Consider the following 25,431-nt stretch of genomic DNA (forward strand, 5'->3'; position numbering starts at 1 on the left):
AGAGTAGGCTAAGTAGCACACTAACCAAACTGCAGTAACCTACATTTATTTATGCCATTGTTATTCTATGAGAATATGCTTTCCAAATGTCAAGTTGGAGTGTTGGGACAAATTCTCCAATTAGCAGATCTTTAACATCGCTGTGCAGGGAGGTTAGGAATTCTATACATCTGCCATCAGGAACTCATCAAGTATTTCACACTATGTATATGAACAGATGATCCCCAAGCAAAATATTTATCCATAAACTGATAATCAATGACACATTTATGGTGTAAATGTATGTACACTGTAAATGTATCATTTACGGTGTACTCATTCTCTGACATCCTCAATATTTGTATGGAAAATCTGGACATTTCCAACAGGGAGAGCAAATCATTTTCAAAGACTTTCAAAAAGTATCATTCAAGAAAGCATTTCAAATCATTTTTATATTCTTTAGACTAAACAAAAACTTCCACTGAAGCAATACTGAAGCCCTTAGGCTGAAGTTCCTGGTCGTGGTTTGTTTACACTGAATCTCATGGGTTAGTAATGATGCCACCTCCTCTGCCTGCAGCTCAGGTGGAAGACTCTCCCCATTAGGTCAGCAGAAGAATTTCTTTTGAGTTTTCAGCTTCATCAAAGACTGGCCTTCTCCCTGTTTGAAGTCTTCTCTTGCTTCTTAGCCGTTGAGGGTGCTTTGAACTCAGCTCCCACTGACCCTGTTTCCTCTTCAAAGGCTTCTTCCCTTCCATGCAGGGAGAAAATGCCCTTTGAAAATAGTGGGTTCCTGCTTTATATGAGTCAGTTGGTGTAAGTGGCAATAAACAAAAGTAATAATAAGCAGCAGGAGAAAATGGGGAAGTGGAAAGAAAGCCACTCTGCAGTATTACTTGGAGGAGAAAGTATTTAACATGCCTTATTCTCTGCTGTGCTGCAGCTTCTGTAGTTTGCATGAAGCAGGGGATGGGCATTTAAAGTGGCCCATCCTTTGGTGGGAATTTTGGCCCAGGTGGACTTTCCAGAGATGTCATACATAGGAGAATCCAAATTTAAAGCAACTTCACTTATCTGAATGAGAATCTTCCCCAGACACATAACCAGTTAGACCCTGTCATGAGGCAAAGACCTGGATATCTTGTTTCATCTGGAAACACAAACTGAAGCTAAAAATTCTTGAGAATTATTCTCTTTCTGAGATATTGACTCAGGAGTTCATGGACTAGTTATGGGTTGATTCTGCTGCCCTTTTTTTATTTTGTCCAATTTAAGTCGCTAACTTGCATATGTACAATTTTAACCCTGATGAAGTAGTTTCTGTTTTGTTTTCTCAGGAAGATGCTACTAGAGTTGTGATAGCTTGTAAGACACTTAAAAGTAGGTCCTTCCCATTCTAGAAGTCTCTGATTATGTGATCTTAGGTAAACTATCAGCATCGGCCACTGTGACGTAGAATACCTCCTCAAATTGCTGCCTGATACAAAATAGTTCCAGCATTAAACAGCAGTGGCCTGTAGTTAGAACACTGATCAAACCACATTTTCCTTCACATCTGGTCATGGGGTGTATTAATGTGCTAGGGCTGCCATAACAAAATACCATGGACTGGATAGATTAAACACTAGAAACTTATTACTCACAGTCCTGGAGGCTGGAAGTCCAGTCAAGGTGTTGACAGGGTTGGTTTCTCCTGAGGACTCTTCGTGGCTGCCTTCTCACTGTGACCTCACACAGCTTTTTCTCTGTGTGATCACACCCCTGGTATCTCTTCTTCTACTTACAAGGACACTAGTCCTTTTGGTTTAGAGCTCCACCCTTATGATATCATTTACCTCAGTTACTTGTTTAAAGACCCTGTCTATAAGTAGTCACATTGGGGGTTGGGGTTTCAACATAGGAGTTTTGGGAGAACGTAATTCAGTCCATAGCATGTGGTTACCAGTAATGCCCATAGGTGGATTGGAAGTGGTAAATAGTTTGTGAAAATTGTGTGTGTGTGTGTGTGTGTGTGTGTGTGTGTGTGTGTGTGTGTGGCTTTTTGGGGGGGAGAAAGTTCATGCTTTTCTTGGGAATTTCAAAGAATGCTAATAGGACACATTGCTTTACATCAACTTCCCTAATTATTTTTCTAGTTGGGGTGATATATGCTGATACGCTGATCCTTCACAAAGATTCTGTGATTCTGTTAGCCCTGTTGTTTCATTCTTCCTAGATTTTGAGATACTCTGTTTGGCTATGAATCGTAACTCTGTTCAAAGATTAGGGAGAACATGTTTTCTTATCCTGCTGAGATGACTAAAATGATGATGTTGCATTTTTTCGTTACCAACCAGCTTAGAGTGTCTTTTTTTGTAAATGGTGGCTTAGGTGCTTAAGAAAAATATGTAGTTTTATAAATCAAATAAACATCTGAGAAAGTTAAAGAAAATAGCAATTAAAAAGCAATTATGAATGTAGGACATAGGAGTAGTACTGAAAAAATAAATAGAGTTGAACTTCCCAGTTATAGGCAGTGTTGTTTGTATGTGCTAAGTTGCTTCAATCATGTCTGATTCTTTGCGACCCCATGGACTGTAGCCCACCAGGCTCCTCTGTCTGTGGGATTCTCCAGGCAAGAATACTGGAGTGGGTTGCCATGCTCTCCTCCAAGGGATCTTCCTGACCCAGGGATCAAACCTGCGTCGCTTACATCTACCTGCACTGGCAAGTGGGTTCTTTACCACTAACGCCACCTGGGAAGCCCCAGTGTTGTTTATGCCTATGTAATATGCAGAGGAAAGCCATGAAAACCAGTAGTAGGGATATAGGCCCTATGATAAAAACCTTCAGAAATTAGAAGTTTTTTTTTTTTTTTTTTTTTTTTATAAATTTATTTATTTTAGTTGGGGGCCAATCACTTCACAACATTGCAATAGTTTTTGCCATACATTGACATGAATCAGCCATGGGTTTACATGTGTTCCCCCTCCTGGACCCCTCACCCACCTCCCTCCCCATCCCATCCTTCTGGATCATCCCATTGCCCCGGCCCTGAGCCCTTGTCTCATGCATCGAACATGGAATGGTGTTCTGTTTCACATATGATAATATACATGTTTCAATGCTATTCTCCCAGAACGTCCCACCCTCACCTTCTCCCTCAGAGTCCATAAAATTGTTTCATGCATCTGTGTCTCTTATTCTGTCTCGCATATAGGGTTATCGTTACCATCTTTCAAATTCCATATATATGCATTAGTATACTGTATTGGTGTTTTTCTTTCTGGCTTACTTCACTCTGTATAATGGGCTCCAGTTTCATCCATCTCAGTAGAACCGATTCAAATGTATTTTTTTTAATGGCTGAGTAATATTCCATTGTGTATATGTACCACAGCTTCCTTATCCATTCGTCTGCTGATGGACATCTAGGTTGCTTCCATGTCCTGGCTATTGTAAACAGTGCTGCGATGAACATTGGGGTACACGCGTCTCTTTCAATTCTGGTTTCCTCGGTGTATATGCCCAGCAGTGGGATTGCTGGGTCATACGGCAGTTCTATTCCCAGAAGTTTTTAAATAGAAAATGAGTATGACTGATACTTCAGTAGTTATCCGTAGCTAGTACATTTTCTCCCTACTCCCTAGGCCTGCGCCTTTATGTGGGTCCCGTCATATGCTGATCTCTGGGGCTATTTTTATTGAATATATGTGCCAACTTTTTAAACTTGAACTTTGGATTTTCATTTGCCATCAATAAACTTAATTTTGATAGGTTTAGACATTTTTCTTGCCCAATGGTATTCAATTTTTTTTTAATTGTGGAAACTTTAAATCCAGACAAAATTTTCCATGGATTCCAAGTGGACAAAAATGGAGCTTATAGCCGAGAGAGAGAGAGGGAAAAAAAAGGGGGTGGGGGCTTGCTGAAATAAAAAATGTATTATCAATATGATATTTCCCTAATCCTAAGTCTGCTCTATTCAGAATTCCCAGTTCATCAACTGTCCAGAGCATATTATTTCTTTCTTTGCTTAATTCTCTCTGTATATTAAAATATCATAAGAAACAAAGAAAGTTATGTTCCCAGTTGTCTTTTTTTTTTTTAAATCAGCTGGGACATAGTTATTTTCCTCTGACAGCAACCCCTTGTAAAAATGTCAGTAGCGGATGGCAAAATTAAGGCAATGCCCACTTCCCATTCCTCATTTAGGACAGTGATGGTGGGAGGAGATTGGAAATCCTACATCATAAAACTGGCTTTGGAAACATCTTCAACCTTTGGTCTCATTTGCTCCTAAAGCATGCATCTGGAGTCATAGAAACTAAATATATAAGATGTCTTATGACTTTCTGGTGAATGGCTATTTTGGAAAGAATCCTTTCAAAGCCCCCACATCACTTTTACTGAAGTCACTGTGTCAGTATCAAAGACATCTGGTAACTCACTGCCTTGATCCATGCTTGATGGCTTTTAGGGAGCGCTCCAAGCTCCTGGGGTCCCATCCGTCCTTTCCTGGAGTCAGTAACACCTGAATCGCTAAAATAAAATGAACTTTGAAATCGACTGTTTACTATTAGAGTTTGAATATTTCCAATTTTTAAATTAAAAATATTTTTTAAAAAGCTTCATTCACTGACCTTTGCAAAGATTTAAGGAAACCTTTCTTAAAAAGCAGATTAACTTCTGAAATTAGTACAGATGCAACACTTGGGAGTCTTTGGAGTTTTCAGTGGAAATACATACTGAATCCATGCATGTGTGTATGTGTTGAAATGTTATAGTTAAGCATTTATATTTTGACAGAAAGGTTTATGCTTGCTTTTTTGGTTTTTGTGTGTTTGTTTGTATTTGGTTTAGTTTGGTTTGCTTTGGTTTGGTTTCTTTCAGGTTGGGTGTTTTGTTTTGTTTTGGTTCTCACAACATTTTGGCTCTAAATGGCTCGGCAAAGAAATAAAAGTTTGCGATGTTTTATGTAATTTGCCCCTAAGTCATGCAGAGTTTGTGTCAAAACTAAATTGAGACCTTTTTTCAGCCAGGATTTTTTTTTAATCTGCTGCTTTAACTAGCCAACACACCACCCTCTGTTTCTTAGTGTATCTGGTAGGTTCTGATACTGTGCTAGGGGCCATGCTGTTGCTGCTGCTGCTAAGTCGCTTCGGTCGTGTCCGACTCTGTGTGACCCCATAGACGGCAGCCCATCAGGCTCCCCCGTCCCTGGGATTCTCCAGGCAAGAACACTGGAGTGGGTTGCCATTTCCTTCTCTAAAGCATGAAAGTGAAAAGGGAAAGTGAAGTCGCTCAGTTGTGTCCGACTCTTAGCGACCCCATGCACTGCAGCCTACCAGGCTCCTCCATCCATGGGATTTTCCAGGCAAGAGTACTGGAGTGGGGTGCCATTGCCTTCTCTGTAGGGATCATGAGGACCCAGAAATACGTCTTGGGCCCTCTCCTCACGTCTGCACCCTCTACCTTGACTCCACAAACTCAGACAGTCCAATAGGCCAGGATAACCTCTTCATGACTTCTAATTTTTACTTGAGACTTAGTTCCAAAAGCATATATTTTGGTGAGAGGCTGAGTTCCCCTTACTGTTCGTCACTTCCTGCCAGCCCTCAAGATTAAGCATATCCATGTGCTACTGGTGGTGCTTTTTCTATTGGGATTTTGAAAATTGAGAAGGGAAGGGAAAGAAAACTAGTAACTGTTGAATGCCTGTTTGTGGCCAGCTATGGGTGTATATAATTTAATCTTCATGACAGTGTTATACTGTTCCCATGTAACAAATCAGAAAAGCCAGGTAGATGTCCAAGGTCCTCCAGCTTAATCCCTGATATCAACAGTATTTGAATCTAGGTTTTTCCAAAGTCAAAGGCCAAATGTTTACCACTAGACTGAACCGTTTCTATATAATTACTAGAGAAGCCCTCAGATTCCTCACCAGGAAAATAAGGACAAAAGTCTTCCACTTTGTTTAATCTGTCATAAAATGGGAGCGTACTGAACACACTGAATAAATTCAAATGAGTTTGTGTTCATTCAGCCGCTTCATGAATCATGAACAACCACCGGCAAATTATGACTCAAGTCATCAATAGCCTTAATGTTCGTGCTGACTCAGCAATGCTGAATACTTGTCACCCCATCCAAGTTTTCTTCTTTGACATTGTTAACATCAAAGAGAGTAATATCTTCCATTTTCACACACACCCTTTTGCAAAACTCATTAAACTTTTGTTTAAAGATTTTGCTTCTCTCAAATGCTTCTTACCCTGCAGCCTCTCTTAGCTAATGAAGGTATTTCATAGACTTAATTGGCAGAGAGAATCATGTAAACAGAATGAAAAAGGAAACCTGTAGAGGGAATGGCATAGCTGAGGCAAAGAAATGTTTTGGAAATTATAAATGAAAACATAAATTGAAAATCACTTGGAACTTGCCTGGTGGTCCGGTGGTTAAGACTCTGTGCTTCTGCTGCAGGGGGCACAGGCTTGATCCCTGATCGCGGAAATAAGATCCTGCTTGCCCCACAGTTCAGTCAAAAAAATAAATAATTTTTTAATTTTTAAATAAAGTGAACATTGGGGTACAAGTGTCTTTTTCAGTTAATAGTTTTCTCAGGGAGCCCAGTCTAGCACTCTGTGATGATCTAAAGGAGTAGGATGGGAGGCTGGGAGGGAGACTCAAGAGGGAGGTGATATATATATATATATGTAAAATTATGGCTGATCTATGTTGTTGTAGGGCAAAAACCAACACAACAGTGTAAAGCAATTATCCTCAAATTTAAATTTTTTAAATAAAGCAAGTTTCTTATTTTAAAAAAATAAATCAATATAAAGTTTAGGAAAAAAGAAAACAATTTGAAGAGCAATGAAGGAAAGGTCTTAAATTCTAGAACCAAGAGTTTAGATTGGATGATATGAGTTATCAGGATCTATTGCACTTTTGTCTTCTGTCCCCACCAACTGCTGACATGGGCTTTACTAATGTCTCTGTTGATCCATTTGCCAGGACATAGGTAGACATTTTTGGTCCTATTTTGCCTTCTCAGAGGAATTGAATGGAACTGACTGTTCCATCCTCTTATTTTCCTCCCCTTGGCTTCCATGATACCTTTTCTGGCTTTCCTTTTCTCTCACTGGCTCCTTCCTCTACTATGCATTGCAGACTCATCTTGTGCCATCCAACTTTAAACATGGAGTTCTTCCAGACTTGTTCTCAGGCCCTCTTCTGGTCTTAATGCATACCTTTCTCTTAAGTGAGCTTGTCTACACACTAACTTCACCTGCCACCTAGCTAATAAAGGTTCTTTTCCAAGCTCTAAACCCGTGTGAACCTGAACATTGTAAAGATTCCTCTTGTCTAACATGCTCGTGGCCAAAGTTGGAAACGTACGCAGTGTCTTTTTTGAAAGGTTGTTTGTATAATGGACAGGAAACTCTAGAAGAGCCGTGACATGGCAAAATGACTGGTGATGAATTTAATTTTGTATTGGCTGCTTTTCAGCAAGTTTCAGTTCTGTAAGGTTTGGATATAGTGACCTGGAGGCCAACTGAACAATTTCTGTAGAATATATGTGTGCCAAAATTATATTGGAGAAGGGAACAAATTGAGACAGAGCCTTCTACTTCTTAAAGACAGCTCTCCCCACCTGATACTTCAGTTCAATATACTTAATTGTACTCAGTGTTTATTAAATAGTTGGAATTTACTTCTGTCCTCTGCTTATCTTTAGGGACCAGTAAAGTTAACCATTCATTTGTTCATTCATTCATCCAGGGCCACAGATTATCTGGATGGGCAAGTTAAGTCCACTTTATTCCAAGTTCACTCTGAAACCTTTGGAATGCTGTGATCACAAGGGAGACTATAGTCAAGGAAAGACTATAGCAAGAACAATTAAATAACAATAACACAAACATTTATTGAGTGCTTATAATATGCCAGGTACAGTACCTTATATATACATTGTCAGATTTACTCCTGCACAACACCATTTAGTTATTCTCTTTAACCCCATTTTAGAGATGTGTGAACTGAGGTTTAAATAAGTTAACTGTCTGCCCCAAGGTCACAATGCTAGTGAGTGAAAAGCTAGAATTCTACCCTGGTCTCACTTGAGAGCACTTCCCCTAACCACTACACTTTTCATCCCACACTTGCAAAAGTTTCTAATTCACTGATTGGTATATTTTGCATAAAGAAGTCCACCATTGGCCTCATTCTTCTTTTTGCTCATTAAAGTTAACACACAAACAAAAAGCATGCCTTTCTCTTTAACTTCTCTTTAGTTGAAGGGACAGGGAAGAAAAATTAAAAATGAGAGTCCCCTGGAGATGACCTGAGAATCTTACTATATCCAGACATGGAGGATACTGTGCAGAGGAACAGGGAAAGATGAAGGAAAGCGTCGGTTACTCTTCAAGTTGGCATCTTGCAACTCATGCAAGGCTGGATTCTAGGGTGTCTGCTGTGACTACTGGTGGCCTTGACCTAAGCAGACAAGTTTCCCCCTGAAAAGCAGTTTTGGTTAAATGTCAGAATTAAGGGGGTGGGGCGGGGAATAAAGCTAATAAAATAACATAGGCAAATTGTAACCCTTAACTTTGCTTCATATAAAAATTTTTTTTAATGCTTGAGTCTCGGGTTTTTCAACCCAGCTGGAGAAATAGAATCACCACCAAACTAACCCCACAGTGGGTTGAGTTTACAAAAATGGGAAGTTAAAGAAAACTCCATTAACTTAGAGTCATCATTGCCTTCTGAAAAGAAAGGAAGTCTAGTTCAGAACCCCTCCAAGAGAGCAGTGAGCTAAGCGAACAGCTCTAACCTCACAATGATTTTTTTTTTTTTTACTTTTTATTTTGTATTGGAGTATAGCTGATTAACGATGTTGTCATAGTTTCCAGTGAACAGCGGTACATATACATGTATCCTTTTTCCCTCAAACTCCCCTCCCACCCAGGCTGCCAAATAACATTGAACAGAGTTCCATGTGCTATACAATAGGTCCTTATTGGTTATCCATTTTAAATATAAAGTGTGTACATGTCTATCTCAAACTCCCTTACTATCCTCTCCCCCCATCCTTGCCCCCAGCAACTATAAATTCATTCTCTAAGTCTGTAATCTCACAATAATTTGACGAACTTCTTGAAGTTATTTTCTCTCCTTGATGTTAGTGCAGCAAATTTAAGTTGTCTGGTAATCCTTGGGCTCTGGGAAAAGCAAATGTGTAGTTTATGGTAAATTTCTCTCAATGATTATCTTTCAGAAAACATGTGAGTTATGAGAGAGAGTAAGAGTACCTAATTCACCCTGCTGTTGAAAAGAGAATTGGATGACAGGTTCTAGGTGCTGCTGCTAAAAGGCTTTCAGCAGTTGCTGTGCTCAGCCATGGATATGTCAGTGAAATAAATAACCAAAAGCGGTCTAAGAATTTGCAGGAGGAAGTGTTTTCATACTATGGCTTAGCAAAAACATCTCTATATTAAATCTACTTGAAAATTTAAACTGTACCAGGGGAAGGGAAATGGGTTTATATAATCCAAGTAGCATAGGAAATATTAAATACTTTATGTTGTTAAAACAGGGTGACATCATTGGCAAGGCACTTTTTTCTCTAGGAAACGGAAGGCTCCATCCACCAGTAAGAGGTTGGAAGAATTACTCACTGTGGGAGAAAGTCTAACATACTCAATAGCCCTGCCTAATGTTTATAGTAGCACTGGAAAACAAGAACTGACCTGTTTTATCTCATCATATTTCCAAGCTGCAACATAAAAAGGGAGCAGAGGTGGAGAAAATAAGGAAATTCTGGAAACTCCTCACTTTCAAATGGAGGAAACTACTGCCAAGAATCACATTAATTTGCTACTTGATCATATGTGGGTTTTAAGAAATAGGATTCTTAAGGATTTCTAGAATGAAGGAAGGGATTTTACGCAGAATTAGAAAAAGATAGAGGCAGCCAATATACATCAAACTAACTAAAAACTGAGGACCTTTTTAAGGTTTACAATCTAGCAAGTAGAAGACCTTAGAATTATGCTGTCCTGTCCAGTGTCCCAGAGGGCCAGTCCAGGGACAGAAAATCATTAGGGGGACCACAAATGAGAGTCATGCAATTTGCACTTTTCTGCGTAAACATCGTGGTCAGTTTTTCAGAAGTTTTCAATGTGCATTGTTGCTACAATCCTTTCTAATATTGTCCCCTTTACATTCCTCCTCAAACAAATCTGCTTAGCCATCCTGAAATATTATACATAAAATTAACACCAGAGATAAACAGGGGGATATTAATCCCCAGGAATATTTGTTAGGACACTTTGGCCCCAGCGGACTTCCTTGAGAACTTGAAACCTAAGACACCATAACTCTTGGTCATGACTGTGTACAAGGAAAATCAGATTAGTACCTCTCCTTCACTTGGCCCAACCATCTTTGACTTTTCTGTTTGTAAAGTCAGTGTCACTTATGGTGACCAAGCATTTTTAAATGGTCCTCTAGTCAAGCAAAAGGGTTCTACGATTCAGCTCGACAACTTTTATCTGATACCTTTTCCTTTTCCGTGTCCTGGTATTTTGCCAGATTTTCTTCCTTTCTTATCACTCACTTAAGTTTCTCCCTCCTCCTCACTGGGTTCTGTATCTGGTATCTGGAACTTGCTCATTTGCCCTTTCTCCTGTTCATCTTCTCAGCTTATACTATAAGCTATGCCTTGTTTCTTTGTGTATCTTTTTTCTTTAATGCTATATTCTAATATTTTCCTATACATATGTCACATTCTCTTTAGTGTATCCTTTTAAACATTTAAATGAAGCTATCTTTAACAATCAAGTAATATATATAAATTGAAGGACATTTGAAAAAATAGAAAAATGTATAAACAAGAAAGAAGATGACTCTTGGTTCCTCAGACAGAGGAAGTCACCATTAACATTACAATGTGTTCTTTTTAGATTCTTTTACAAACAAGATTTTCTAAAACTATGTTTGATAGTGTAAGTAGTCTTTGATTTTCTTTGATGTTCAAATGTGATAATGTAAGTGTTTTTCTTAATGTGTTTTAATGGCTACATAATATTCCATTGAGTGGCTATAGCTTAGTTTAAAAACCATTCCCTCATTGTAGATCATTAAGATATATTTTAATTATTTTACTATTGTAAGTAGTGTTTGGGAAAATATCTTTTTTTCCTAAGCCAAGGAAGGGTGTGTTTGTTTGTTTTATTCAGGGTAATTATTATTTCTTTGGCATAGATCTCAGAAGGTCAATTACAGTCTTTGGGAAAGGGTTTGGAGCCCTTGATAATAAGGTCAGTTTGCTTTCAAAACAGTATTTACAATGTGTTCTTTGTCCAGCGTTCATGAGTGTGTGTTTTTCACCTCATTCTTGCAACATTAGGTATTCCTATTTTAAAAGAAAGATTTGCTAATTTAATATGTGAAAATGGTTTTCTTTTGAATGAAACTGCTTATTAGTAAGGGTACATGCATTTCCATGAATTTGTTTATTATTAACCCTTATGCATTAGGTCTTTCACCCCTTCTTTCCCTTTCCATCACCTTGTAGCCACATGCTAATTTCCTATGCTTATCCTCAGTCCCTTCTGCTTGCTTTTCCAACCCCAAAGTTAATTCTGTAATTCTCTTTTGTCTTGTGTCCAGTAACTTGTGGGGTAGTGGGACCCAAATTGCATTTTAAGATCATTTTTATGAGTCGTTCTCAGCAGGCATTTTCGAGGCCCCAGGTTCTTTTTCTGTCCCCCACTGTGAAATACTGATTGGCAGCTGGTGACGGGCAGGGCACTGGTGCTTGGCACTCACAGGAAGCCCTGCAGGAGGTGCCCAGAGCCACAGCGGAGGAAGTGTGGCCAAGCCAGTACAAGGTGGGGGACCAGATGTCGCCCGATTATGTTCCATTGAAATCCAAACAAAGCCCCAGATTCAGGATCATTTCCTTGAGACTCCCCAGTTGGAAACTGGCACCAATCCAGACCCTCACAACAGCTGGTCTCCCCATGCTAGGATTTATGTGCCTTGCAGAAAACTTTACCTGTGTGTTATTGATTGGTTTCTGCAAAGCAATCAAACAGTATGTCGAAGACCCAAAGCGTACTGCTCTCTGCTGAAAATAAAAAGAGCCCATATATCATTGAACACACCAGCGGTCTTATTACAGGCTTGGGAACTCTGAGGAGGATGTGTTGTCCTTGTTATTTATGCCACCCATGTTAACCTTGAGGCTGTGTTCTGACACTTGCAGCTTGGCAATGACAATGCTCTACTCTTGTTAGGAGACTAAGTCCACCCTTTGGAAATAAATTATATTATAAAATAAGCTTTCAGGGAACACTAGCAGATGAGAAATTGTGCTTGTGTTTCTCATCATCCAGTTCATGTTGGGAAATCTGAGAATCTCTCCAGAACCTCCTGACTTGTTGTCATTCAGGTCATTTGCATCCATGCCGTCCACTTTCTTGCTCCCAAGGAAGGTGAACGGGAAGCCTTACAATTTCATTTTCGGAATATCAAGGAGGAAAAGCAAACAGAAACCATCCTCACCACCACCCCCTCCCGCAAAAAAGATATTGTAATTGCTTGTGATGAGCAACAGAGGAAGACTTGTGTTTTAATTTTGAAAGACAACAAGTATTTTTAAGGAAAATTAAAATAACTGTGAAAGAACACCAATTTATCTAATACTTAGCTAAAGATATATTCCTGACCTAGATCCGGGAGCTCTGTTTTATGGGTTGCCTTTATAATTGGCTAGCCCAGCTGTTTCAATCACCTGATAAGGTCTGGGGGACTCTCTCTCTCTCTCCCCTCTGGCTGCCTGGAGGTCCTCAACCCAGATTCTCAGACCTCACAGTGAGATTCTGGAGCAAACCCTCTCCATTAGAAACAAACAAAATAAATTGTTTCCATTCCCCCAAAGGAATGTGCTAAAGCCTTTTTTCCTCTTTAACATGGATGCAATTTAAGTTTGGCAAGAGCTGGACACAGTATACTTCAGAGGAGAACGCTTTTGTGAGAGAAACCCTTACGGAAAGACCCCTTCATCCTCCCTGTAAACTTTCAATGACAGAAAGTAACCAGGTCATGCCTTCAGCATCTACAGGATTTCTGCAGAATCCTCAACCCATTCCCGCATTCCGTAAAAATGGCTTCAGCACCTTCTATGTGAAAACCCTGTGCACATGTTCCTTTCCAGCTGTACTCACAAAGTTGTGAAGTCAGAGCTTCTTACAGTGTGTACTTCGTCGGCTTCATTTCTAGACCTTAAAGCTGCACCAGGGGCATCCAGATATCATTTGGTGACATTTCATTGCTCTGATTCAGAATCCTGTTTATCTGCAATGCTCCATGGTTGAGAAATTCAAGGGAATTAAAGATAAGACATGGCCCATTCATCCTAAGTTGCTCAGTTGTGTCCGACTCTTTGCAACCCCATGGACTATACAGTCCATGGAATTCTCCAGGCCAGAATACTGGAGTGGGTAGCCGTTCCCTTCTCCAGGGATCTTCCCAACCCAGGGATCGAACCCAGGTCTCCCACATTGCAGGCGGATTCTTTACCAGCTGAGCCACAAGGGAAGCCCAAGAATATTGGAGTGGGTAGCCTATCCCTTCTCCAGCAGATCTTCCTGACCCCAGAATGGAACCAGGTTCTCCTGCATTGCAGGCAGATTCTTTACCAACTGAGTTATCAGGGAAGCCCTGGCCCATTCATGGCAGGCATTAAAAGAGAAATCACCGGAGATGATCTCAAGAACTGATCAAAGATAATAATATGATCCAGAGCGGACTCAATTAGAACCAAAGGAGTTAATCTCACAGGTATGCTCATGGACTTCCCTGGTGGTCCAGTGGTTAAGAATCCTCCTGCCAGTTCCGGGGCACAGGTTCGACCCCTGGTTTGGGAAGATCCCACAAGCAGCAGAGCAGCTAAGCCCGTGTACCACAACTTCTGAGCCCACACCCTGGAGCCCATGCTTCCCAACAAAAGAAGCCACCGCAGTGAGAAGCCCGCACACCACAGCTAGAGAGTAGCCCCCACTCACCTCAACTAACGAAAGCCCCTGTGCAGCAAGAAAGACCCAATGCAGCCAAAAATAAAATAAACACAAAAAAATTAAAAAGAAAAGAATAATGCAATAACTCATAAACGTAGCCCTGACCCTTGCCAGTATCCTGCCTATCTCTCCTTTCCCTCCCTGTCCCTCACCTACGTTTGTAAAACATTTCCTCAAGATTCTAACGGATTCCAATGTCTTTGCTCAAACACTGGGAGCCATCTTGTTTCCCTGGATGGAAGCAATCCCCATTAAGGGTCAGACCCCAGGTCAGTTAAGGCCAGAGAACAGGGTCCCCTGAGGCCACATTGGAGAAGGATTTATTTGTCTTCAACTCGAAAGACACTTGATATTCTTAACGCACCCTAGCCTTTCCTAGTAATCCATTTTTCATTGATCATACTCACAAATTTACCAAAACATTTACTGAATCGATTTATACTTTCAGTCCACTCCACTTTCATAACCCAGAAGCTGCTTCTCCTCATACAGCTCAGCACACAGCTTTTTATATTCCTCAGCTCGCTGTATTCCTAGCCTCAGTATTCTGGGAACTGGCTGTCATATCTAGTTCACACAACCTGTAAGGGTCCTCATTTGATACCTTTTGAACAGTCTTTCTCTCATCCATTCTCCCTTCATCCTCTTCAGTTCTTGAGACCGAAAAGATTCTCAAGACTCTGAGTGAGCTCTGACCTCATCCAGCTTCCTTCTTTAGTGGCTCCCATAAAGCTGAAATTTATGGCTATCAAAGTGAGAGGAATATTGGGTCAGGGAGATATGTTGGCTGGAGCAAGGAATTGACCTGCAGACAAAAAGTGATGAATAGCTCTTAAAAGTCCACTTTCCACTAATGAGGAAGGCTCCGGGTGAAGAGTTGTAAATTCCACTCACCACTGCAGACACTGGGGATTTTTCTATTTACCTAAGATATTTGCAGAATGGGGACCTGACTCTTAATGGGGTCAACAAAAGTAGGCATGGGGAAGAGTCTGGAGTTGTGTAAGCTTGCAAAAATGTTTCTCTACTCTTGATTAGTCTGGAGAGGCTAATCAAAACATCAGGTTTCTTTGATTTGGCTGAACTGTGAGCACTGAGTAGGTAATACCATTGATCTCAAACTGATCTGAAGCTGGCCAAAAATATATGTCTTTGATTAATTATATAAAAATAGGGGGGGATTAGGACTTGAATATATACATCTTGGCAAATAAAATCATTTAAAATATTGATCAGTGGGTGCAAGTAACAGGACCTAAGGCCATAAGGAAAAATAAAACTGAAGATCTTTTGTGTGATCTAGATACGGAGCATGAAGATTCTTCTTCCTCTAGCAGCCCCTCCCAAATGCACTGTCTCACAGGGAAATTAGAGCTTTACAACATCTGTATGACTGGCATTGTTCCTGGAGCCTCAGATTTGCAGGGACCAAAACTACATGGGCTCGTATGTGCCTGATTCAGCCTTACTCAGCAGAATAAGTTGTTGTATAGCTACAGATGGGTGGCAAGTTTTAAAGAGCATTAAGTGCCAGCCATGCCTTGGTTCATAAGAAACCCAGTTAAATGTCAAGGAGGCTTGTTACTCATGCATGACCATGTATAAAATTACGGTAGCTGCCTTTATAGATCCTAAACTAGGCAGTCGTGAGGAATTTACCATAGACTGACCAGTTTCTTGTCTCCTAAATCAGTAAGTCATATGATGTCAGGGGAGTCATAGTCCTGGAGTGAACTGTGAGCTGTCAACCAGGTGGTGCAATAGTGAAGAATCCACCTGTCTATGCAGGAGATGCAAGAGATGTGGGTTCTATCCCTGGGATGGGAATCTTCCTTGGAGAAAGAAATGGCAACCCACTGCAGTGTTCTTGCTTGGAAAATCCCATGGACAGAGGAGCCTGGCAGGCTACAGCCCATGGGGTCGCAAAGAACCAGACACAAATGAGCACAGCACAGAGCACAGAAAACCACCCGTCACTGTATTGATATATTGCTGTATTCCCTTGATAAGTAGCACACACAGAGGTTGGACCTGGCTGCGTGATGACTATGGGTATGTTCTCCTGGTGCTGTGGTGTCCTGGGTGCGTCCCTTTTGGGGACCGAAGGACTTACTTCCCCAGCAGCTGGAGGTTCTGTCTCTTCAGCCCCTCACTGGAGGTTCTCTCTGGGAGCCACTCTCACCTGAACGGAGCCGTCTTGCTAAAGGTCAGGCCCCCCTTCCCCAGACAGCCACATCCCATCACTAGTCCATGCTTGGGATAAAGACCTGGCTCGTTTACCCCAATTTGAGACAACACTGAAGGGCCAACCCAGCTTCAGAGCTCCTGGTGGAGTCAGTTAAGGCCCTCATTGAGCCTGCAACACGAGCATACTTCTGCCTCTGCCATATTGCCCTTCTTTTCCTCCTACAGGCATTGACCCTTGGAAACTCTCAAATAAACCTCTGCACACCAGTTCCCATCTCAAGAGTCTGCTCCACAGGGAACCTGACCTGCACAGGATCCCTGTTCTCAACTGCTGCAGACTCTTACAGGTGAAGAGCCTGGGGTCCCTCTGGACCCCAGTCGGCTCAAAGTTATGTAGCCCTCTACTGGTGAATGGCTTCCTGGTCCTGCCTTCTCTCCATCTCTCCACAGCAAGGAGAGCCTGTGCAGCCACTAGAGTCTGGATTCAGTGCTGGCTACTTAATCACCAGTACTGTCTAAGCAAGACGAGAATGTGCAGGGAATGACTGCTTGAACAAAGGCCTAGAAGGAGCAGTGAACTTGATGTACTGTGTGCCCAGGGTAACAGAGATGTTATCCATTTCCTAGAGGCCTCCCTCCCTGCTAGTACCCACTGTCTGACCACCCACACGACTGTAACGACCAGCATTGCTTGTCTGTAACAACCAGCATTGCTTTGAATGTGTCCTTTTCTGTTTGCAAAGTCAAATTAAGAGGCTACAGAGAAAACGTCTTGTGCTCTGAGTTAAATTGCCTCTTTTCCCTTGACTTTCCCTTGTAATCTTTGGGAGAATGTTTAAATACTTGATGCTGTAAAGTCTCCTCTGACAGTATTACCTTATGTCATGGAACGATTGTGAAAAAGAGCTAAGTCACAGCTACTTTTATGCGTGTTAAATAGTGCTTCTGCAAAAGCTTGAATTTAGTTTAATAGGTCATAGAAATAAATTTCCAGGCTTCCCTTGTGGTCCAATGGCTAAGACTCCATGCTCCCAATGCAGGGGGCTCGGGTTTGATCCTTGGTCAGGAAACTAGATCCCACGTGCTGCAGCTGAGACCTGGTGCAACCAAATAAATATATTTTTTTAAAAAAATAGAGATAAATTTAAAGATTAAAACTGAAATCTTTCCCATTCCTTAAGTATGTTATTGTGTCTGTGCATTTGCACATGTATTCATATGGGGTTGTGTGTGTGTGTATGTGTATGTGTATGCGTGTGTGCGCAGGTATGTGTGGGTATATACATGTGTGTATTCATGGATGGGTTTGCGTATGCCTTATGGTGTGTGCATATGTGTGTGTTTGCATGTGTGTGTGTGTATGCATATGCACAGTCTCTATTAACATGATGCCGTTGGCAGGGTGCATGTCACTCTCTGGAGACTCATGGCTCTCTGCTTTCGATTACACTCAGTCTAGTCCAAAACCCCTCTGAACTAATCCTAATCAACTTGGAAGCCACCAGGCTCAGGCATGAGGCTGTCAAATGTGAATGTTTGCAGATGTCAGTAAGGATGGAAGGATTCCAGGAGGACAGATCAAGGCTTAGTCACTGAAAAATGCATGCCAGTGCATCCCGGCTCCAGAGCACCAGCATAGCCGTAAGAAAAACGTGTCGTGACAGCAAATCAATAACCTCTTGGAGACGATTCTTTTCTGAAACATCCCTGATTAATTATGCCAGCGCACACTTGGCCACAGTACTTTGCTCCAGCATTAACTTAATGCTTTTTGCGTGAAGCTGGATTATAACTGGTTCTCATAAGTCAAATTTGACATTTCAAATCGGGCTTTAAAGGTTTGGGTTATAGATTTTATAACGTCTTCATGTCAAACATAATTGCTCCTATTGCTGCTGGTAGACATTTGCCAATCAATCAGGATAACATTTATTTTATCATAAACAAGGCTAAATGAAAACCATTTGAAATCATTGTATTTGAAGACTTGGTGAAGAAGCTTCTTTGGGATGGTTGAAATCTGCTTATGCGTTGCGGTGGAGGAATGCGGGGAAATTACCAAAGTTGATGGAAATGTGTTACTATTTTCTCACTTCAAAAAATTAATGCCTCTCTGTATTTTGTGACTATTCAGCTTCAGCTTTAGTTAGGCGATTTAGTCCCAGATGAATATGATTTGGGGCAAAGTAGTCCCATTCGTCTCGGTAATAGAAAATTTTATTTTTTGTCCCTTCAAGATGAAGGTATTTTTAATTCACTTATATACTGCATCTAGGAACTTAGTTTTTATTCATCTTAAATTGCCAGGTCTTTTTAATATTAAAAGTAATGGAAAACAGGGCTTACCTAGGGCAAAGTCCTATTTTCATGGTCCTTGAACAAAGGTTTGTTGAGACACTGTTAAGTTGCCTGTACAGAGCAGGGGGCTAAGTCTACAATGGTCAGTAAAGCTTGTCCCTTCTCCCTAAAGAAGTTCCCCACGCCTCAGGGTGCTCCCCTTCCTTTGTGTTCACTGTAGCATTCTGTGGCATATTGATACTCAGTATCTTCACACCAGCATCAACCTAGAAGTGTCCACATCACTCTCGTTAATAATAGCCTATTGACCAGAACTAGTCCCACTGCCCAACCTGTGAAGTGGCCGAGATCTGTGAGGGTTGATTCTCTGATAAGCAGAAAATGATCATGCCTTCAGTGTGGACTAAAGATAAGCTCCCAAATATCAGAGGATTATAATCAGAAGAGAGCATGAGCAAAGGCCTGGCCATGGAAGGCCTTTTGGTGGAACAGTAAGGTTGCCAGTACAAATATGTCTCTGAAGGCAGTGGTAAGAAACTTGGACTTTGTTCTGAAGAGAATGAGAAGGTTTCAGAGAAGGGAATCAAGTGGTCAGAATTATACCCCAACAGTAGAGGATGCTGCTGGACTTGGATGCGTATTTCTATGGAGCTCAAAATAATTTTAGAGAAGCATATGAATGACATTAAAATCCTACTTTCTTTTTTTGCCAGTTCTTTTTAATTTCAGAGTGCTCCTCACAATGAGTTTTGTTTTTCTGTACCCGCGCCCTGAATTTGACAGTGTGACATGAGCTTTAAGAATGCCGGAAATTTTCCTGATGACAGGAACACCTGATTAAATCTCCTTTCCCACACCTTCTACCTCTAATATGTCTCCCATTACTCTTCCTTCCACTCCTCTTCAACCCACCCACTAAAATGCTTTCCAAATACATTTATCCAACCAGTCCATCCTAAAGGAGATCAGTCCTGGGTGTTCATTGGAAGGACTGATGTTGAAGCTGAAACTCCGATACTTTGGCCACCTGATTCAAAGAGCTGACTCATTTGAAAAGACCCTGATGCTGGGAAAGATTGAGGGCAGAAGGAGAAGGGGACGACAGAGGATGCAATGGTTGGATGGCATCACCGACTCAATGGACATGGGTTTGGGTGAACTCCGGGAGTTGGTGATGGACAAGGAGGCCTGGCATGCTGCGGTTCATGGGGTCGCAAAGAGTCGGACATGACTGAGCGACTGAACTGAACTGAACTGAGGCCAAAGAAAAGACAAGAAACAGCCACCCATAGCATCTCAGTGCCTGCCTATGTCAGTGGACTGGGGTTATTCTTATTCCTTTCTGTCTGCCTACCTGAGGCTCTTGGGACCCATGAGATTTACCCCCAAACATGAATGGGAAGTCTGTTCTGATAGTCTCCCTTTTAACCTTGGGTGTAGAGGCCCCTCATCCTTCAGCCCTTGAAGCCCCTTGAGGTGAATGGATGGGTGAGGAAAGGGCCAGGCTCCTCCTCCCAGGCACAGTCATGAGACCAAGAGCATCACTTCCTTGTCTCCATTGTTCCACTGACCATTCTCAATCCTCAGGTCTTCCCAAGGGCTTCACAGGCAATAAGCATCACAGTTCAAGAATAAGTCTGAAAGCCAAACTGTCAAGTCTAAGTCCAAACCCACCACCTTCCCATTGGTGAACCCAGAGCAACTTCATCCACTTCCCTGTGCCTTGATTTTTGTAAAACAGAATTGATGTAAACATATGCCTCAGAGGATCACTGTAAGATATAAATGACTTTGGACATGAGTTTGAGCAAACTCTGGGAGTTGGTGATGGACAGGGAATCCTGCTGTGCTGCAGTCCGTGGGGTTGCAAAGAGTTGGATACGACTGAGCAACTGAACTGAATCCACGTAGAGGAATGGCACACAGTAGATATTAGACAATATCATTTAGCAATTTGTCTTAAGTGAAAGATCTCCCAAAATCTCTCTCAGTTATTTTTTGCATGTACAGAATCTCATATAATACTTAATGCAGTCCTAATGACTTTGGTCTTTTCTCAGCTGAGAGACTCCACATTTGTATTTGCCTAATTGAAATGCCTGGTGTGCTACGGTCCATGAGGTCGCAAAGAATCAGACACAACTTAGCAACTGAACAACAACAACAAAATTGAAATGCATTCCCAAGAACAGCTGTCCGTTGGGGCAATGATCTTTGTCTGCTCTATCCTGGAATATATTTAAATACATGAAATTGTGAGTTGCACGTGACAGGAGTGCAGTAAGCTTTTATTGAGTGAATGAACAAATAAGCTAGTTTGAGGAGCAGTGTGTGTCACTCAGGAAAAAATACAGGTTTGGAGTCTAATAGATCTGAGATCTACTAACTTCCCTGGTATCTCAGCTGGTAAAGAATCCACCTGCAATGCAGGAGATCCCGGTTCAACTCCTAGGTCGGGAAATTCCCCTGGAGAAGGGATATAGGCTACCCACTCCAGTATTCTTAGACTTCCCTGGTGGCTCAGACGGTAAAGAATCCACCTGCAATGCGGGAGACCTGGGTTCAATCCCTGAGTTGGGAAGATCCCCTAGAGAAGGGAACAGCTACTCATGCCAGTATTCTTGCCTGGAGAATTCCATGGACAGAGGAGCCTGGCAGGCTACAGTCCATGAGGTCACGAAGAGTCGGACATGACTGAGTGACTTTCACACTCACAGATCCGAGGTCTAAGGCTGGCTACACCATTGCCTACTTCTGCGTAACCTCTGACAAGTTCATCCCTCTGTTCCTCCACTTCTTCATTTATAAAATGGATATGAAAATATCTGTTTCATTAGAGTTGCTCTAAAATTAAATATAATGCTGATTGGAAATGTTTAGTATATAAAACTGAGCTTGTATTAAAAGCTTACGAAATGGTAAACATTCTTATTACTGTATATGCAGTGTTTCTGCACATAATGAATGATGGGGGAAGGAGCATAAGACAGAGAGATGAATGAAGTCATTGGCTTGTTTAACCTGTCATATACGTTTGCTAGAATTTTTCAATGCACAGCAGAAACTAACACAACATTATAAGACAATTATACTCCAATAAAATAATAAAATGAAGACCAGATTTCTTTTTTAGTCTTTCCCCTGTACTGTTTCCAGTAGTACGGTAATTATTAAAGTAAAAGAGAAAAGAGAAATAAAAAGGGGGAAATTGTAGGTGAGGAGGCTGTAGCGAGGTAGGGGAGAGGGGAGGCTGAGGAAGACCTAGAAGAAAGTCATGGAGAGAGTCAGGTTCCTGCCTTGAGGAAAGAGCGGGCAGGATAAAGGGAAGGAAGGAGAAAGGACCATGTCTGTAGACAAATCTCTCCTCTCTCCAGTCTGTCCTCCATCCTGCCTCCAGCTTGCCCTTTCTACTTTATTATTGTTCAGTCGCAGAGTCATGTCCAACTCTTTGAAACCCTGCCAGGCTCCCCTCTCCTTCACTATCTCCCGGAGTTTGCTCAGATTCATGTCTATTGAGCTGGTGATGCCATCTAACCATCTCATTCACTACCACCCCCTTCTCCTTTTGCCTTTCAATCTTTCCCAGCATCAGGGTCTTTTCCAATGAGTCAGCTCTTTGGATCAGGTGGCCAAAGTATATTGCCCTTTCTACTATCAATACACAAATATGTTTCTCCTGCGTCTGTGTACTTTCAACTGTATGGAGGAATTTAAGCAGAGCTATCTCTGCTTCTTACAGAACAGAGTCCATATAAAAATACTGCACGATTTGGCTTCTTCCCACCTCAGCTGTCCAGACATCATTCTTCATGCTCCTTCATGTCCTGGGACACGGTGATGGTTCCTTAGTGGTCTGTGTGGTGCCTTTACATCATTTCTTCTTGAGCTGGTAAATGAACTTCTTCCTGTGCCCTTTCTTCTACTTGTGAAGCCCTAGTCACATGTAAACACCCAATTGAAATGTCTTCTGGTGTGTGAAGCTTTCCCTCGATCTACCACAGCAGACCAGGTCAGCCCAATCATTGCACCATCCCGAGTGTGCACATCTACACGAATCATTGCACCATCCCGAGTGTGCACATCTACACGAGTCGTTGCATTGTCCTGAGTGTGCACATCTGCGTGTAGCGCATCATGTTGTAATCACTTGGTCATCTCAGACCAGTCATCCTCACAGTGCTATCCTGTGAGAACCACAGATACTAATTGTGAAATGTTCGTGGAACAAGTGACTATGGGGTCACTTTCAAGTCACTCTTACCTTTTAGGATACAAAATGGGTTATTTCTGGAACTGCATCCACAAAATTCCTTTTAGTGGCCCACAGGCTGCTGGGCTGAAAAGAAGTCACCACTCTGGAGCTTCCCAATAATGTCACAGAGCCTCAGCACCTTGTGGATACCTTCACTAGCAAGACTCAGCAGGAGATACTAACTTCCCTCCAGTCATATTAAAAGTGCTTTTTAAATGCAGAAATCATGGCCTGGTAAGATGGTACCACTGTCCCAGTGTTAACTGTTTCTGTGATGCATCATTTGCTTTTAATTGCAAAGATACACATGTCTTGGTTCGATGCATGACACTGTTTTGTTTATTTGGCCTAATTATTAAAACCATATCCTAAGAGCTGCTGAGGCTAATGTTAGAACTGGATGAGTCCCAAATTTAGTATTGAGTCCATAAAGCATTTTAGAAGTGCCTAGAACATACTGACACTTAAGAAATATTGGTTCCATCTGAATCTACGTTTCTGACCCTGGGTCACATTTCTAACCTCATTCTGAGAAGCCTGTGTAGGTGTAACTTGGACCGTTTGAGAGCCAGCGGTGACAGGTATCCAGCTCCACACAGAAAAGGCACAGTTTCAAAGGCTCTGGTGTTTCTGGGGAGATTCTGTGTCATATTGTACTGGTGTGACCACATTAAAGCCAGCACCTCAACTCTCAGGAGAGGGAGGCTCCTGACACAGGGAAGTTCCATTTGACCCCTAGAGACCAGAAACTACTGAGAATAAAAAACACTAAAATATCCCTTTTGTGAAGAGAGTGAGGGAAGGTGGCAGATTTTGAGCTGACCAATTAATAAAGTTAATAATGACAGTTTGGGGTGGCAGGAGAAAGCATTTGGTTGGGTTTTCAGAGTTTAAAATTCAGGTTTGTAGAGCCTGCCTCAGCTTTGTTTCCAAGCTGCCCGGTTTGACATTGCCATCTGGGCACATCCACTGACTGAATTTACGGTTGCTCCAGGGGCAGCCCCACCCCAGTTCTGCGCATGCCCCACCCAACGCTGCTTTTCTCTGTGTTCATCAAATGTTTGCCTTATTTGGAGAACCCAGAAGCTTTGCAAAGGTTAGAATCTGTCAGTGTTTTGTGATTTTTTTTTTTTTTGCCAGTCTTTCTCATATCACCCTTCCCATCATTTTAGATCATGTTTTGCTAATACAATGGGCTTTAACTTCAAACTTGGAAATTCCTTGTTGCGTTATGACAGCACAGAAATTTCTATTTTAATCCCCTTTTACTCTGGTTAAGGGGTGGCAGAGCAAAGGAACAAAATATTCATGTTAAAATATGGAGTGTATGCCTTTCTGTATCCTAGAGCTGTTTTCCATATTATTTTTATTTATAATTTATGACGGCTTCCCTGGTGGTTCAGTGGTAAACAATCCATCTGCCAATGCAGGAGATGCAAGAGACACAGGTTCGATTCCTGGATGGGGAAGATCCCCTGGAGTAGGAAATGGCAACCCACTCCAGTATTCGTGCCTTGGAATATTCCATAGACAGAGTAGCCCAGCAGGGTACAGTCCATGGAGTCACAAAGAGTCAGACATGACTGAGTGACTGAATAGCAACAGCAATCAATTGCTAGGATATCATAAGAACTGTCCCTCACCCCTTGCTCCCAGGCAAGTCTGATCACATCTCTCACCTTCCTGCAGCCAAGTACCCACAAGAATGCAGGTGCTCCAAACACACACACACACACACACACACACACACACAGCCATCCTTCAATTTTTTATTTATGATCAAAATTTTTCACAGAATATAAGAAAACTTATCCTGACATTCATGAAGGGACGAACTGTGTTCTGCTTACATGAGGACCACCATGAGCACTACTCCACTGGAATCCAACAAGCCAGACATCCCCAGCAATCTCATTTTTAGCTAGCTCAGTGTGCGATTTGATGCATCCATTATCTTGAGAACATTCCCAAAGGTCTGCCTGTGCCTTACTGATGCAAATCAGTGGACAGAGGATGGCCAGCTCTCTTGTTATCCAGCTAGGCAAGGGATGGTCTGGCACCCCTCATGTTCAAAAGATGTTTTTGCTTCCGAGAAAGAAAACCTTTTTTTTGTCTTTTTTAAATTTATATTGACATGTAGTTGATTTACAATGTTGTGTTAGTTTCTGCATCATCATCAGTTCAGTCGCTCAGTCGTGTCTGACTCTTTGTGACCCCATGGACTGCAGCACAGCAGGGTTCCTTGTCCATCACCATCTCCCGGAGCTTATTCAAACTCAATGTCCATAGAGTTGATGATGCCATCCAACCATCTTATCCTCTGTTGACCCCTTTTCCTCCTGCCATCAGTCTTTCTCAGCATCAGGGTCTTTTCCAGTGAGTCAGCTCTTCGCATCAGGTGACCAAAGTATTGGAGTTTCAGCTTCAACATCAGTCCTTCCAATGAATATTCAGGACTGATTTCCTTTAGGATGCACTGGTTGAATCTCCTTGCAGTCCAAGGGACTCTCAAGAGTCTTCACCAATACCACAGTTCAAAAGCATCAATTCTTCGGCGCTCAGCTTTCTTCACCGTCCAACTCTCACATCCATACATGACCACTGGAAAAACCATAGCCTTGACTAGAGAGACCTTTGTTGGCAAAG

The 25,431-nt window shown here is 41.8% G+C and overlaps 1 protein-coding gene across 12 annotated transcripts in view; it reads left to right on the forward strand.

Moving 5' to 3' along the window:
* AIG1 (androgen induced 1) overlaps positions 1–25,431 on the forward strand; it is a 257,056-nt gene that overhangs the window by 188,167 nt on the left and 43,458 nt on the right. The window lies entirely within an intron of this gene.

This window comes from Giraffa tippelskirchi, chromosome 9, assembly GCF_054371585.1.
Source record: "Giraffa tippelskirchi isolate mGirTip1 chromosome 9, T2T-mGirTip1v1.2.pri, whole genome shotgun sequence".
NCBI lineage: Eukaryota > Metazoa > Chordata > Mammalia > Artiodactyla > Giraffidae > Giraffa > Giraffa tippelskirchi.